Source organism: Strix aluco, chromosome 2 (genome assembly GCF_031877795.1).
Source record: "Strix aluco isolate bStrAlu1 chromosome 2, bStrAlu1.hap1, whole genome shotgun sequence".
NCBI classification, from domain to species: Eukaryota; Metazoa; Chordata; class Aves; order Strigiformes; family Strigidae; genus Strix; species Strix aluco.
This window is the reverse complement of record NC_133932.1, coordinates 78,230,826-78,246,840: the sequence shown is the minus strand read 5'-3', so window position 1 is coordinate 78,246,840 and position 16,015 is coordinate 78,230,826. Positions and strand designations below refer to the sequence as shown.

The window sequence follows — 16,015 nt, the reverse complement described above, 5'->3', positions numbered from 1 at the left end:
GCAGGCCTTTGAAATTTGATAAGGAGGAAACCCTGAGACCAAGATGAGCCTTTTGGTTGTTCTGTCATTGAAAGATACACTTTTCTGAAATTGCCGTTTTTCTGTTCCTTGCTTGCTCCAGGGCAGCTGTTGTGTTCGGGGGTGGGAGTGCTGAGTCAGGTCTCTGCACATGTGGAATACTTTGGGATTGGCCCATCGTCCTGGTGACTATTTCCTCCTTTTCTTACCTGGGTGAAGAAGGGAATGGGGAAAAAGAGAGTGAGAGAAAGCAAGCAGGCGACTGGGTTGCACAGTCATTATTCCAGTCAGTGCTTCTTCCTGTGGTCTACTTGATATTAGCAGCAAGTAGGAGTCTTATGCCTGTAGTTGAGGTTATGTTCTTGCTTCCTGATAATGGCTAGAAGCTTAAACCCTGATGTACGGTGACTTTGTGTTGCAGTTGCTCACAATGGGATCGGTTTTGCCCTGTTAATTAAAAGAAAAACACAAGTGAACTTCCCCTTCCCCCTCTGCCACAAGCTACTTGGGCAAGCTACTGTTGGGAAGCTTGGGAAGCTACTGTTTTAAAAAAAAGAAAAATCAGCTAAGTGAATACTATTCCTTTGCGAAGTCCAGTATGAAAAATAGTAGTTGCAGGATTTGTATCTTCAGTGTGTTTTGGTCTCTTGGATGTATGTATATGATAGAGTTCCTACTTTCATAGGTGGTGCATTGTGGTGTATCTTCCCCAAGAAACCTATGGAATTTTTGCATAAAATAGTCTCAAAATGAGAGTTAAGGTTACAAATGTAGCCTTTAATGCAACCTTGACAATACTATCCTGATGCTCTGTTTCTTAACGCAAAAAAAGCCAGCCTCTGTACTCTGCTGAGATCTGCTCCTTGCAATAGAAGCCATAAACATGGTGGGACAAAGGATTCAATTTTGGAATAAGATATGAATCTTCTTGGAGTTCCTAGTGGAACCTATTTTTATACATCTTTTGTGCCCTTTTAGCAACTACTGTTTGGCATGACTAAGGGGAGAACAAAGCAGCTAGCGCTATTTCTCTTTACCTTTGAAGCTAGATTAACATTCTTGGTGGAATTAAAAAAAAAAACCCCAACAATGTATTGTCTGAAATAAATGGGCAAACAATGTATATGGAAGTGGTTGATCACATGTTTGTAAATGTGATTGTAACATGGCTGTTAAGTTTGAGATGGAAGAGGTAAAACGAACTACATGTCATCTGCTGTAAGGGGACACATGTCTGACCTGTGAAGAACTTTGTGCAGGTGGACCCACAGTCCTATGCACAGCTAATTATGGGATTGTCACCTTTTAAAATGTAAACTCTTAATGGCAGCAGCACTTCCTTACAATTGTTGTGCACGGCTTTGTTATTTGTGAGCAAATTGTGAAGTTCCTTTATTATGATTCAATGGACGTTACATTTTTGAGAAGCATTTGGTATGATTCTCATGCTGTTCCCACATGCGTTGGCAATTCACATGACCAGTTAGCATTCGTGCTTTCCAAGCTGCAAAATGGTGGTTAAAAAAAAGGCAGCTTTGGAAGCTTGGTGTCAAGAAGCTGCTTATGGCAGAGATTGTATCCTTCAAGGAGTGGGGCAGAACAGTATTTGTCAGACATTACTAGTCCTCTGCTAGTGCATGTGAGCTAGAAAAATGAAATTGAGTCATGTGAACTATCTGTTTAGACACTTCCTAGTGTGAAAGTAGGAAGGCTGTATTATTCCTTTGCTGTAGAAAAACTTCACAGGCCTTTACTAAAAGCATAGGATGGCTTACGTTGTGTCATCAGTATCCTGTTTAAGATTGCCTATGCTACAGAACAAATTGATGCCACTTCTACTCTATTGCAAGTTCCAAATCTTTATTTTGAGTAACTGCTGTATATAGCTTTAGTACTTTTCCAAGTGCAGGCTTATGTCTAAACTTAAACCAAACAAACCCCAAGAAACCTAATTCTTAGTGTGCCTATCCACAGGTCTCGTGGATATACGTGCCTATAACCTATATGCGTGTATTTAAAGGTGTAGGGTGGTGTTTTGCCAAAGATTTGTGTGGCAAAAATGCTCTTTCCTTTGGAGTCTTTTGCCTAAACTCTATAATCTTAGTGTGGGTTTTCTCTTGATCTCCTGATTAGGCAACTTCCTCTGACATGGGAGTCTTGACCTGTTTGTATTTGTTTTTCACTTGGAGTAAGCCTTTGTTTTTAACTTGTGTTTTTTCAAAGCTAGGTATTTTCTTAAAGTGGCTTAGGTTGAAATCTTTAACATGTGCAGCTGTTCTTAGAAAAAACCCAAATAAAACCTCTTGATTTAAATAGTAATGTCTGGCAGCTTGAGTCCCAGTGGATGAACTGTGGGCTTGCAAGACTTCTGGAATTATTTAATGCTGTGCATGTGATTAAAGAATATATTAGAGTGATTTTTGCCTATCTGGACTATCATAAGTCATTTAATATTTCCCATGAGATGCCTTTCAGCAGCACTTTGGCATGCATATTAGGGTATGTGGTTCTACAAATGAATGGATTTATGGAATCCTGATTTGTAAAAAGTCATTATTTCTTGACAGGCAATGTCAGTGCAATAGCACTTATTTCTAGGCTTACAGGAATCCTTCATGTTGCTTCTGAAATGCTTTGTTCTGTCCTCTTTCTTCCACTGTTGCTGTGTCTGGTTGTGAGAATAAAAACTCTCTTTCCACAGTTGCAGTTATATTAACAACTGTATATACCTGTGTTTTTCCTCACTGCAGTAACAGAATGCTTGCAAGTGTAATGTTGTATAATTCTCTTTTTACATAGGTAATATTGTTTTCTTTCACTTTATGCCTTTTTATTCTACTGTTGATTTCCAATGATGCAGGCAAGTATGTCTGGTTATGGCAAACTGTCCATTCTGAGCTAACACGATTTGTTAATTTGTCCTATCCTAGTATAATTGATGTAAGCTAGTGTAGTAACCTTGCAAATGTGATGTCCTTCTCAGTTTCCAAATCAGTTTTAAATGTCCCATTGATACCAAAGGAGTTGGATTGGACCTGAACAGTTAAGAGATATGTCTTTGAAGTAAGAATTCCTGGTTGCCCTGTGGATTTTAATTTACTTCTGTGGCAAGGCAGGTGAAGCTTCAGTGTAAACAATGCTTCCTTAATGATTGCTTCTATCTTCTGCCTGCATTTTAAGAAATAATGTATTTTATAATGGATGGTCTGTCCTGAGTAGTTTTACACTGCAGATTGAATACTTAAGGTTTATATATTCTTTCTAAAATATGCACATCAAGGGAATTAATTCTGACTTTAAAGATGAATGCAACTTAGTGGTGAGATGGATTTTTTTTTTTTGGGTGTACTACTACAGAGTTGAAATATATTGAAGCAATGATGTGTGTGATAGAATAATTTTCTCTCTCACAATTCTATCCTCTGTTTTCTTCTGTAGTTGTAAACTAACTGCAGCAAGTTATGACTCAAAATCTGTCTACTGAATTTACACTTTACTAACCAAGAAAGATGGTCTTACAGCATACTGTATTTTCATACACAAGGGCTTTTGTTATTGATAGTGATGGGTTACATGAGGAGGAATACGAACATACTAAATGTCTTTCATCCTAAGGCTAGGAGGTAGTTACTTCTGAGGGAAGGGGAAAAGTTTATTTACTTGTAGAAGTGTGTTTAGCTTGAAGACACTTAGATGTTGCAATAAGTGATACTATGTGTTGTCTTCTATTTTAGCGACTCTAAGAATGAAGATCATCTGAGTCTTCATTCCTACTTCTCACACCCTTCTTCAGTTGGCTTTTCTGATTCGAGTTTTACACGAGTAACATCTCCTACTTTCTGACACTTTTAGATCAGATTCTGATACTTGACCTCTAATGGATCTACTGAGACCAGGAATGAGCTTCATGAAGGGAGAACCATGACTGACAACTCTCTTTAAAAGGCATTTGAGTGATTTCTATGTTGTCTGTGGAAAAAGATGTTAGTGGACAGTTTTTTGACTAACATGCTTCTAAAGCTGTCCTATTATCCTGGACTGGGCAGACTTTTTTGGGGGGTGGGGCTTTGTTTTTCACTGTGTGTATTTTGACTGCAATCTTAACTTCAGGAAGAATTTTCTTGAAGTTAGTTCTTAAGATCATGTTGAATTATTAGAACTTGATCTTAAAGGTCAATAAATTTAGGGTTTATTTTATGCTGCTGTTTGGTTCCTTTTATATTGTTGTATCTGTCTTGATTAAAAATTTTTGATAGGTATTTAATACTGGTACAGTATGTTATGTTGCTGCTGTAATGCGAAGTGCTTAAATACTCCGAATAGTTTCTACAGCAACAAGACTTAACCTGCGTCTTTGTTCCGTATACCGCAGGGTTCACTTGTGGATTCACTTGTTTCAAAATTGCTTCCTGGGCAGGAGGTTGTTGTCTAGTCTCTCTGGGGTCCTTGTTTTCTGTGGTTTGAGAACTGTTCCAGTGACCTGCATGTTGAGAGGATCACTGTTAATATGGCAGATATGGTTGGTATCCATATATGGTTGGTATATATGGTACTGAAAGTGCATTGGAACACAGGAAAATTTCAATTTTTTTTTTTACTGTTGAATAGATCCACCTGTTACAGCAACAGTGGAAGCTGTAAAGGATAAAGGGCAAGCTGTATTCAGGTCTGTCAGAGTTAAATAAGGTTTTGCAGTATTTAAACTGTTTATGTCACTTCATAACTTAGCTATTCAGTGTCTTCTGCTTTGTTACAGTATTTTCAGGCTGGTTGCATATTTTTACTGTATGGTTGTGGAATGCATAATACAGTTGGACCTGGTTTCTGCTTTAGATATCAAATACAATCTTTATTTCACAAAATCACAGATGGCAGAGGTTGGAAGGGACCTCTGGAGGTCAACTGGTCCAACCTCCCTGCTCAAGCAGGGTCACCTAGAGTTGGTTGCCAGGACTGCGTCTGTTTAGCTTTTGACTATCTCCAAGGATGGAGACTCCACAACCTCACTGGGCAACTTGTGCCAGTGCTTGGCCACCATCACAGTAAAAAAAGTGTTTCCTGATGTTCAGAGGGAACCTCCTGTGTTTCAGTTTGTGCCCATTGCCTCTGGTCCTGTCGCTGGGCACCACTGAGCAGAGCCTGGCTGTGTCCTCTTTGCACCCTCCCTGCAGGTATTTATATACATCCATGAGATTTCCCCCGAGTCTTCTCCAGGCTCTGATCAGTCTCAGCTCTCTGTCTTTCCTCATAGAAGAAATGCTCAAACAAACAAAAATCTGTGAACATATACCAACATAAGCATTACTTGATAGTATCTTACCTGGTTTGTCAATTTTTGTGAATGAAAGTCTTTAGCTAGTGCAACAGGAATGATGACTCCCAGATAAGAGTAGGAATTTAGTAATTACTTGCAACTGCCTAATTGTGTTTAGTGGCTTATTTTGCAAATCTTTTAAATAATTCCCTGGAACTTTAAAATACTTCCTACTCATTATTATGAATGCATTTGCCTTTTTATCTTTAATTCTATTTGAAGGTTGGCTTACAAATAAACTTTGTCTCGTTGCACAGCATGTTTCATTCATTTCTGTTTCAGACTGAACCATAGTGATCAATAGCACTGATAACTTAAGAGTACTAGGTTGGCTGAACAATTCCTCCTAGAGTTGTTACGCATGTGTTTTTTTGGAAAATAGTTAAAATACTTGTCAGTTGGATTGTCTCTAGCAATGAAGCTTTGAAATAACACAAATATTAAAATTGATTTCCTAAAGTTAGGTGATGTGTTTTTGTCTAGAACCTGGTATCTGATTCTCACTTGCTCCCTGAATGCCAACCCATTCGTTCAGCTCCTGAAGATCAGGTCACTAGCCTGTGGTCGAACTGCTGTTCTGACTGTGACCAAGCTGCCCGAAGAGATGACTACTCCCAATGACTTGTTGCTGTCTGTCCCCGTGAGGGGTTATTGCCCTCCTTGGATATGCTGGAATGACAGTATGTGTGGTCACTCTGTAGCCCTGTCTGTTAAAATTATCTTTGTTTAAAATATCCCTTCCCCTTGCTCCCAACTCTCCTTTTAAAGTCTTTAAGCTAATACAGATGATTCTGGCAGATTCAAGTTAAGGAGTTTCTGCCTGACTCCTGACTGAAATGGAGGCAAACTCAAAGGGATGGTAGTTTGGGAGTGAGGTATAGGGAATAAGAGGAAAATATAAGCAACTGAAGGTGATAACCGTTTAACCTGAATTAGTATTTTACAGAAACCTTACTGAGAGGGATTTAGGTACTTAATTTAGGCTGATTTAGTGTTTAGGTCTTGAAAATCAGTTCTGTGTGACTTCTGTTTATGATACATGCTTATCAAAAATGTTATGTAATAGAAACATTTACAGAATTTAACCAACTAGTCTTTAAATAATTTCCTTCATCTTCCAAAACACAAAGGGGGATGGGGGAAATGGTTTTCACCAAACATTGTCTCTCCTACTTCCAGCATATAAGTTTACAGTTGCTTTTTGCAGCATTGCTAGTCTGAATTTTTAAAAGCTTTGAAACTTGGAGTGACTGTATGTTTGGTGGGACTTTTATTGCACAGATGCTGTTGAGGGAAGGTGCTGTTTTCCCTGACTCTGCAGGCCACTACTGTTTGGAGAAGATTTTTCTCAGGGTCTTCACACCCCTGTGAGTATAATATGAAGGGAAAAGTTGCTACAAGTTGACTTCCTAACCTTGGGGCTTATTGATAGCAAATCATGTTTTATTTGATGAACTAAGATTTGACACTATTGATTTTTGTAAACTTAGACATTTATGTATGTCAGTATGCGTATATGATTTTTATCGTGTGGTTTTGTTTGTTTTTTTTTTTACTGACATCTTGGACAATTTCATGAACTTAGATTAAAAATAAGGCTGCTATCAGTGTGCATGCATTCCTGATTGGGCATTTCACACGTTTGTCCATCTTCATAATTTTTACATCAGAATTGTGTAGGAAGCATATGTCTGAACAGTGTCTCACTGTTAGAGGTAGGTTCTTTAATTGATGTTAAATTATGGCTTTCAGTACACACAGGGTTAAGTGAAAAGGTTGCAGTAATATCTAGTGAGCTTTTTTCCTTTAATGTGCTCATTAGCAGTGGCAAGTCCAGGTTTTAGCACATGTCAGTAATTTACATTTCATTGCTGAGTGGCTGCCCTTGTTCAAGAGTTGTTTCTAAGCCTGATGAATATACTTGTGTTGGGAATAAACTGAGTAGAAGAATTGAAAGCCAAATACCCTGCCAGGCTTTTCAATGGGTGCCGAAGTTTCCAGTGGGTCACTGATTAGTAATGCATGGAGCAGCAGGAAAATGCAAAGATGGTGTCTAGAAAGGTTACTTCAGGTAGGTTTTACCATCAAACCCCTCTTTCTTTGCAGCTGCCCTTACCATCATTCTCCTCAAACTTCCTCTCTTGGCAGACCTTCTCTTAATATGAGACTGTGGTACATTAAATAGGCATCCCAACCAGGTTACTTATTAAGAGGTGGCACAGGAAAGTAATACTTGTGCAGGGAGTCCTAGAAACAAATGGTTTTATGGGCCGTAGTGTTTACTGCTGTCAGATTATGATGATACGGATCTCTGAATATTTGCTCTTGCCTGTGTTTCTTTCCTCTGCCTCATCTGATAATGACTTGTTTTGGTTTGAAGATGTGTGGTTCACTGCTGTAATGGCAAATGTATGTGTGTTGGGATGCAGTAGCATTGGCAATTGAGATGCAAGACAAAGGTTACTAGCTTTTTTGGGAAAATTGATGCTTTCGTGTGGCAACAGCTTAGTTTGGTAATAAAACCATATGATTAACTAAATGTATTCTTGATGGAGTGATATTCTTGCTATTTTCCAAGCTGCTCTATTTTCAGGGCACTATGTGGAAACTTATACTGTGAAATTATACTTTCCTTTGTAGAGAGTCCTGCATATATTTTCTGTCCGAAAGGATAGGTATTGCTAAATTTACATATGTACACAGACAACTAAGCATTTTTATTCCAGATGCCTGTTAGGATCATACTGACATGTTCTTCAGAACTCTAGCAAAAGAGCGCTGGTGCTTACTCTTTCCCACTCTCTCTCTAAGGTATTGTGAACACTGTTTATATTCAAGCTACTTATTATACAGTTTGGGGATGGGGAATGCATTAAACATTTAGAATGGGGGAAAAACAGCAAAAGATATTCCAGAACATTCTTGTGAATAAAACCTGCCAGTTCATTGTGTAAGAACTTGTGAACCCTTTTATTAGCCTATCTGGACATTAGGTGCGTATATTTAAATGAGAATGTTTGCAGAAAGTAGAGTAATTTGAATATTTTTCACACGCTAGAAATATTTTCATAGCTGCCTGGGTCAAATTTGGAATTCCTATTGTTAATTTGCAAAATATCTACTTCTTGGATTGTCTGGAAAGAGCAATGCCTTTAGCACTGTGCTAACATGTAGAAGGAATCCGAAGTGGTAATTCGGAACCTCAGTTGATTGAGATTGTGACTAGACAACAAGTTTATGAGCTAACAGGTAGCGACATACTTATAGATGTTGCTGGAAAGACATGTCTTGGCTCATAATCAAAAAATTTTTCATGGCTCATAATAAAAAAACTGGGGAAGATTTTGCTTTTCTTCTGGATAAACTTGTCAGATACTTTGCCTTGTGGTTAGGACTCTTCGATGTTCTTTACTCTCAAAAAGCTGGAGAGACTTATAGCTATGAGTAGAAAAGAGACATTGAGACCAGCAAAAAAACAGTCAAGAGGATGCCTGAGTGGAGCTTGCATAAGAGTGGGGAGAACATTTTACACTTTAAACTTAGAATGGTTTTGGTTTCTGTTTTCAGTGGCAACTGTCATAAAGCATTTGCAGCTTCATGTCTTAGGGTTGGACTCTGGTTCTGAAGGCATCAAATAGGGGAGGGGTGAAGAATGCTTTCAGTTAAAATTCCTTCTTGCAGATTTATGAAGGGGCAGACTTCTGGAACAGGGGGCTTAGGTCTTCTTGCTCTGATCTCCTTCTGCCTGGCTGAATGTGCTTCCTGATGGCTAACTAAACAAACGGTGGCTATTGTGTGTGTGTTGCTGCCCTTGTCATCTAGGTAAGATTGTTGTACTCTAAGGCACGGTCTACTGTATGTAGTTGTGTGCAGGGTTGTGCAGTTCTTAAAGGCAGGTAAACTGTTGATTTTCTGGATCTTGTGGCTTTTTGTTGCTTTGATCCTTTTCTTGACTGAGCAAGAGTTGACGTTTGTAGCTACCTGTGGGTGATCTGGTAGGAATGGCTTACAACTGTCAATGCTAGGGCAAAGCTGTTACTGCACCAAAGGTAGCTCTGAGTAGATTAGTGATTCTTTGATCTTTAGAACAGGATCTGACCCCAAAATGTAAAAGATGTTCCTACAGGTTGGTGGTTTTGTTTTTTGGGGGGAGGAAGTTGTTTGTTCTCTTAGTCTAAATTTTGAATTGGCTTTTCATGGAGTGAGAAGCAGACTCTTGTCAGCCACATTGGTGTAGTCCATAACCATGTCAGTCTTCAAGGAGATTTTTGGTAGCTGGCATCTGGTGAATTCAACGCTGCTGCAGCCCATAGTGCAGGGTTCAAAGGATACTTCTCAAATGGCTCAATTTAAGTAATAGGTATTGTGACATATGTGGTACTTCAGACATTAATTTTTTGCATTTCAAAACTTGATTAAAAATTTTTTAGTCTTTAGGACAGTAACTGTTACATGAGTTTCTGCATCTTTTAGGAAGCCAGAGAGCAACATCTGTAAAGGATACTGCAATCTCTTATTTCAGTGCATATTTTTATTCTGCTTGTAGAACTGTTATTTTAAGGTGGTACCCAACTGGAACACTTGAATTTTGTAAGACTGTTACTTTTATTCATGGATTCTGTTTTAATAATCTAGATAAATAATTCCCATAGCAGCCATATTATACAACTGTGACCTCTTGGCAAATGACTGTCTGTCTTTGTAGTGGACTACCCAAATACTGTGGAGCTTTTGTATGTACAAAAGCTGGAAGTATGTGTATGTCTGTATATGTAGACTATGCTTCCTAGCACAAAAGGGCTGCTCAGGAATCCAGTGTGTAAATTTGCTTTTCAAAGGCAGGCAGCAGGTGTGCTGCAGAGTGGTTCGTCCACCTGTCCCACCCAGAGAAGTTCAGCTTAATTTGCTCTGACTGGAATTTAGAAAGAGTAGGTTCCCTGTCTAGATTTTTGGGCAAGGCATCTTGCTGGTGAGCTGTGTTTAACCTTATGGTATTAAATTCCAAGCCACCATGCTAAAATAGCATCAGGCTTTTAAAAAGTAGGTTACCCAAAAGACAGAAATGCCCACATGAAGATTGTTTTCATTTGGGTCTTGTGTGTGTTTGTAGGCACTGACACAGTTTTTGGTTTGGTTATTTCCATGGGACTCTTGTCTTACTCAGAGGCTCAGTATTTCTTTGTGTTCACTCTTCAGTGTTTGGCTTCAGACAATATTTAAGCCTTGCACTGGGCACATGTATATTTAATTTAGCTGGAAACTGTTCCTTTCTAGCATGTTTGTAAATTTTAAACATGTTAATGCATTTCTTCTCAAAACCGCTTGCTGATCTTTATCCCCTCCTGCTCAGCTCATGTCCTGCTACTTCCTTGTGTGTTCTCCTCCTTTCTTGTCTTTCTTTGTTCAGGAATGTCTTGGCTTTTTCATCTAGAAGGCATAGAAAGCTCAGGAGATAAGTGGCCTTATTTTCAGTTATTTCCAACTGCAAGGAACAATTTCAGATGATCCTGGTTTTGGATCCTGGGTGGAGTGTGCTCTGGTTGTAATGAGTATTCATAGTACCTCCCAGCTAGACTCTCCAAAATTCCCTAGAAGGTTGGGCAAATTGAGGTTTTTCAGTGGCTTATGAACTGAAATGTGGGTAACTTTTTCATGAGAATGGTAAAGGCATTATCTAAAAAATATGCTTACCATGATACAGAATGGCTTCTGTTCTGATTTCAGAGTTGTTGATTTGAGTCCTTCAGCTTCTGTATGAAGCTCCTTCTCACCTCATCTTAAATAACAATTTAAACAGTATTACAGCTGTTCTTTCCCTTAATTTTGTTCACTGAAAGTTCTAGCCTTTTACAGATGCTTAGAGAAATTCTTGTGCAAGAAATGCTTGGAGTTGGAAGACTTGAGTCCAATAAGATTTAGAATTTGACAAGAGTATATTCAAGTAACAGAGTTCATGAGGAGTGGACTCTGAGTTCTGCTATTGTATAGGCTAGCTCTGCCTCTCCACTATCCCTATACCAGAAAGTGTATATGATAAGTGTTTTATCTACAGGATTTTGTTATACTTCAGATTATAGTTGTACGTTTTTTTTGTACAACAACTTTTTTCTTGTATTTAGTTACTTCCAACTATACAAAACCCTTTTCTAGTCATTTCAGTGCTTGATAACTTCAGGGTTCATTGCCCCTGTACATTTTTCAAATTATTAGCTTCCTAATGCATACAGCTTTAATTTACCCCCTACTGATATCCTTAAATGGGTTTTCAAGAATTTTGAAAGTGGACTACTATAGTTGTATTTCAGTGTTGGTCCTGACTGACATAGAATTTCTTAAGTAGCCTCCACAATTAAAGGGATGGAAGGTTCAAACAGCTCCTACAGCAAGAAGCTAAAGATTCTCTTGAAAATAAATTTATATTTGGTTTCCTAGAGTGTTTTTGCTCTGCTTATTTCTGGTGATTTGCCTGTTGCTTTTGAGAGTGCTTTTCCTCTTGAATGTAACTTAAATGTGTTAAGTGCAGTATCTGTTCTTCTAATATGAAATACTTAATGCTAAAACATTAATGCTTTTGTTTAAAAAATGAAAGATAAAAATCTGACACGCTACATACTTCACAGCACAAAAAATCCATAAGGGACAGTGTAAAGAATTGAGTACAGTTATTGTATCCATGGAAGTGGTGTTATGACCTATTTGCTTATTATGTTTTGTATATAATTCAGGCTGTTTTTTTAGGTCCACGTGCCAGAAAAATACAGAGCTATTTTTCTTTGAATTTGCAATTTGAATTTTCCATTACACCCTAAAATTGAAGTAGTAAGGATAAAGTATCTGCAGTGTGTTCTTGTGTGAACTGGTCTGTACCACTTTGAATTGCTTAGTATTCTGCCACATTTCTGTGGAAAAAGTTAGTCATAAGGATTTCAACATCAGCCATTCTTCTTCTTGCAGTTCATTCTTCTCTTGCAGTTAAACCCCAGTGTTATCTTCCCTGCTCCCCCATGGGTCTGTCTTCTGGGTTTTATTTCCAGTTTCTGACTACTGTCTGATTTAGGATAAATACACAAATCTGTTTTCATAGTTGATGTGCCACAGAACTGAAGACTAGGAAATTTGTGGCCAAAATTTAAAACCAGGTAAAGAGTGGCAGGAGGGTAGGAAGAAGCCCCCCAGCCAACCGCCCCAAAAGTTCTTGTCTCCGTATTAGGATTTCAGTCCAGTTAACTTCTGTAAAGTCTGCATTATCATTCAGGGCAGGTTTTGTACTGAATGTGTGACTCTCTGAATGAAATATTTGTAGTGCCAGGTATTCTCAATGACATGTAATGGCACATCAGTCTTGACACAAAATACTAGAAAAATTCAGTCATCACAACTGCATCTAACAAATAGTGAAAGAAAGCAGCCTTTTTGAATGATGAAACATTATTCCCTTTTAAGGAGTTTCTAGTGTAATGTGTCTGTATCTTGCTCTGTTAGAGTGCGGTAAAATTTGATGATTGGATTCCAGTCTAGGAATGACAAACCTTCCTAAAACGTTTGGATAGAAAAGCTACTGCAGGGATAAGTTAAAGGAGTTGAAATGGAGATGGAACTTGGCAATAGATAAAGCTAGGTAATGATTAGATTTCAGCACAGATAAATAAAACTCTAGTTCATGTTCCTGTGATAGTTGAATGCCATTGTTAAAATGAGTCAAGTGAAATAATGTTACTATCAAGAGGTTAAATTTAACTTTTGATAGCTTAATATCCTATTTCATTATAAGACTGATAGAAGATTTTGATCTTGTATTCCTATAAATGAGAAGATAGCTAGAGTTTGGCCTTTGTTACTGTCTTACAGTCTGAAGTTTCACATGCACTTTGGACCATATTCTGAAGATTACAGTTAAAACTACAGGTATCACTTTAATGTAGTACCTTTATGTTAATTATGCCAAAACTAAGATTGATCAGTATGTTGTACAGTTGCGAACTACAGAAACCTGAACCTGAGTCTTAAAATTGTCAGAAAGCTCTGGGATGATGACTTTGAGGTGGACTTTGGAGCAGTTATTTTTTAAAAAATGGAAAATAAGTGAGATTTTCTTCAGTAGGCAGGAAAGGCAATGTTGTTAGGCATTGAGCAGTTGGTATGTCTTGTTGCTTTTCTGAATTGCATAGTTTAAAGGAATTTAGCATTCAGCTGCATTATCTGGATAGTAATAATGGAGAGACTTTCTTAGAACAAGGGTCCAGTGTAATCTTCAGAGGTTTTTGAAATTGCTCAAATGTGGTGCAGTGATTTTTTTCTTTTTTTAAAGTTTGAATTGTTTATACACTGTAACTTTCTATTACTAAGGCAGCTGGCATTTGCTGGGTAACAGTGTTGTTTCTGTACAATAGTTAAGGGTTTTAATTCTCCACCTGATTTTTAAAACTTAAACTGGCTATTAGAATGTATGTGTGGAGATCCATATGCTCCTCTATGGATTACAAAGGCGTATCATAATATGTACAAATGATATATGTTTTCAGACCAAGATATAAACATTTAATATATTAAGCATTGTCAAATTTTTATTCAGATATTAAAACTGTAGATTCCAGATTTATTGTGAAATTGGAGCTCCATATGATTGAGTAAAATGGAAGCTGTACTTTCACCGATGTGTTGAGTTTGATGAAAAGGTGTGGTAAATAGACCAATGATAGAATCAGCATAAGACAGCAGAAGTGTAAAATACCTATAAAAAATAAGTATGCTTACATACATTGTGAAATATAATACCTTGGAAGAAGAACTTGAGATCTATAGAGTGAATGTAGTTCTAATTTTGTAAACAGCAAGAACTCTTGTATGAACCATTCATACATCTGAAATGAAGAAATTTGCTCTGTGCATAAAGTTTGCTACATGTGTTTTCTGATGTAATGCTGAATAAATAACAGTGAAAACATAATCCTGGAGGTGAGCAAAAGAACAAAGATAAAAACTACTAGATTGTAACATCAATCACATTTTTGATTGTTCAACACTTAAATGATGCTCTTTTTTTTTATTTTAAGTGTTAATGGTGGATGTTGCAGAGTGTAGTAAATGTAATTATATTACAGTATCACTAATGTCTGTTGACTTTATCTGTATTAGAGCAGAATCCAAAGATCGTAATTATGCTCACTAAATCCCCATTGTGCTAGATGTCATATGCACATGTGTAATGAAAGGCTGGTTTATGCCTTTTTTCCTTCCAATTCTGTTAGCATCTGAAGGAAAATAAAAAAGGACTGAGGTAAAAATAAACAGGGCAGAAAAGCCTGGGGCTTGAAATGGGGAGACCTTAATCGTTGTACCTCCACCATCCAAAACATCCTAACCTCCACCATTCTTTTGAAAATGGAGAAATGTAAGCAGTCCTTGTGGCCAGGCAAAGTAGTATTCAGATATGGGCATTTGTCTCTTCTCTTTTCCAAGTTAACTGTCAAGATTCTCCAGTGGAAAGAGTTTTGTGCACTTCATTTATAGTAACTTTTTCAGCCAAAACCTTGTTTAAAATGTGAGCAACAAAGGGCAAGAACTTTCTAACTTTAAATAGTTAAATAGCTATGATGCAATATAAGCTTAAGAGACTACTTAATGTAGCTGCTATTGTGTTTTCTTAAAGGATAAGCTCTTGATATTAATTCATAAAAACCTACAGGATTAGGGACCTGGCATCTGGACTGTAGCCCTTTAAAATTAGAGGGCATAGATGCCTGGGAAAGACTGACAGTATTGGTCTGTATTTTTGGAACTTCCCCTTCCTATACATAATATTTTTGAATTCTTTTGAAATGTATTTATATTCAGAGTGAAAAAGATTTATTCCAGACCTGAGTTAATGAGTTCCTTATTTTTACATTTCTTTCCTGTATTGAAAATCTTGGGAATGAGGATCTTTGTTCATTCTTTCAAAAAAATGTCCGTCTTGAGCACCAGCTCTAATTCATAAGCTGTTTTCTGTGAGTATCTTCTGTCGGATTAGCTCGGTTTTTTGCATAGCTGGTATCTTTAGCTCTCTTGTCAGTACTCATTTAATTTTGATTTTTGTTTTTGAATTTCTAATTTGTTGGAGAGATGATGAGCATCAATTTTACACACAGAAGCTAATAAATACACTCTTCAGATTGTGTTTTTGTTCAAATATATACACAGACTAAAATTTTGGCACAGGGAAGGAATAAATTTAACTTGCCTCTGAGCAGTTAACAAAATCCTGTATTAGGATAATGAGAGAGATCATCATGGCACCATATTTAAAATAACCAAGTATTTCTCACTAGAAGTGGTAATTCTTGTTTTAAAATGTTGCCAAGCTAATCCTTTACATTCAGAGTATTATGCTTACTTTGCATCCATTCGAGACTTCTTGTATGTCAGGTTTCAGCGGAGATTCAGGTAGTGCGTTAAGGATGAGGCTTGGGGAAGGAGTTCTGCTGATGCAGAAATGTTTTTCAGCAATAGCTCTGAAGCTTGTCAAAATCTCTAATTTGGAGCAGGCTCCTCCCACCGTTCACCTGATGAAAGGCATCTTTGTTTGGGAACTGAGAAAAGGTCTTTCTTTTAATAAGTGATTAACAGGACAGTGTCAATCATTCTAGATATTTCAATGATGGGACCAATTGCTTTTTAGGGAGATGATATAGAGCTTTCATGGCA

General features: G+C 37.5%; 1 protein-coding gene across 4 annotated transcripts in view; it reads left to right on the top strand.

Moving 5' to 3' along the window:
* The window catches only part of PCCA (propionyl-CoA carboxylase subunit alpha), a 289,977-nt gene that overhangs the window by 45,681 nt on the left and 228,281 nt on the right, over positions 1-16,015 (top strand). The gene's annotated exons all lie outside the window — the stretch shown is intronic.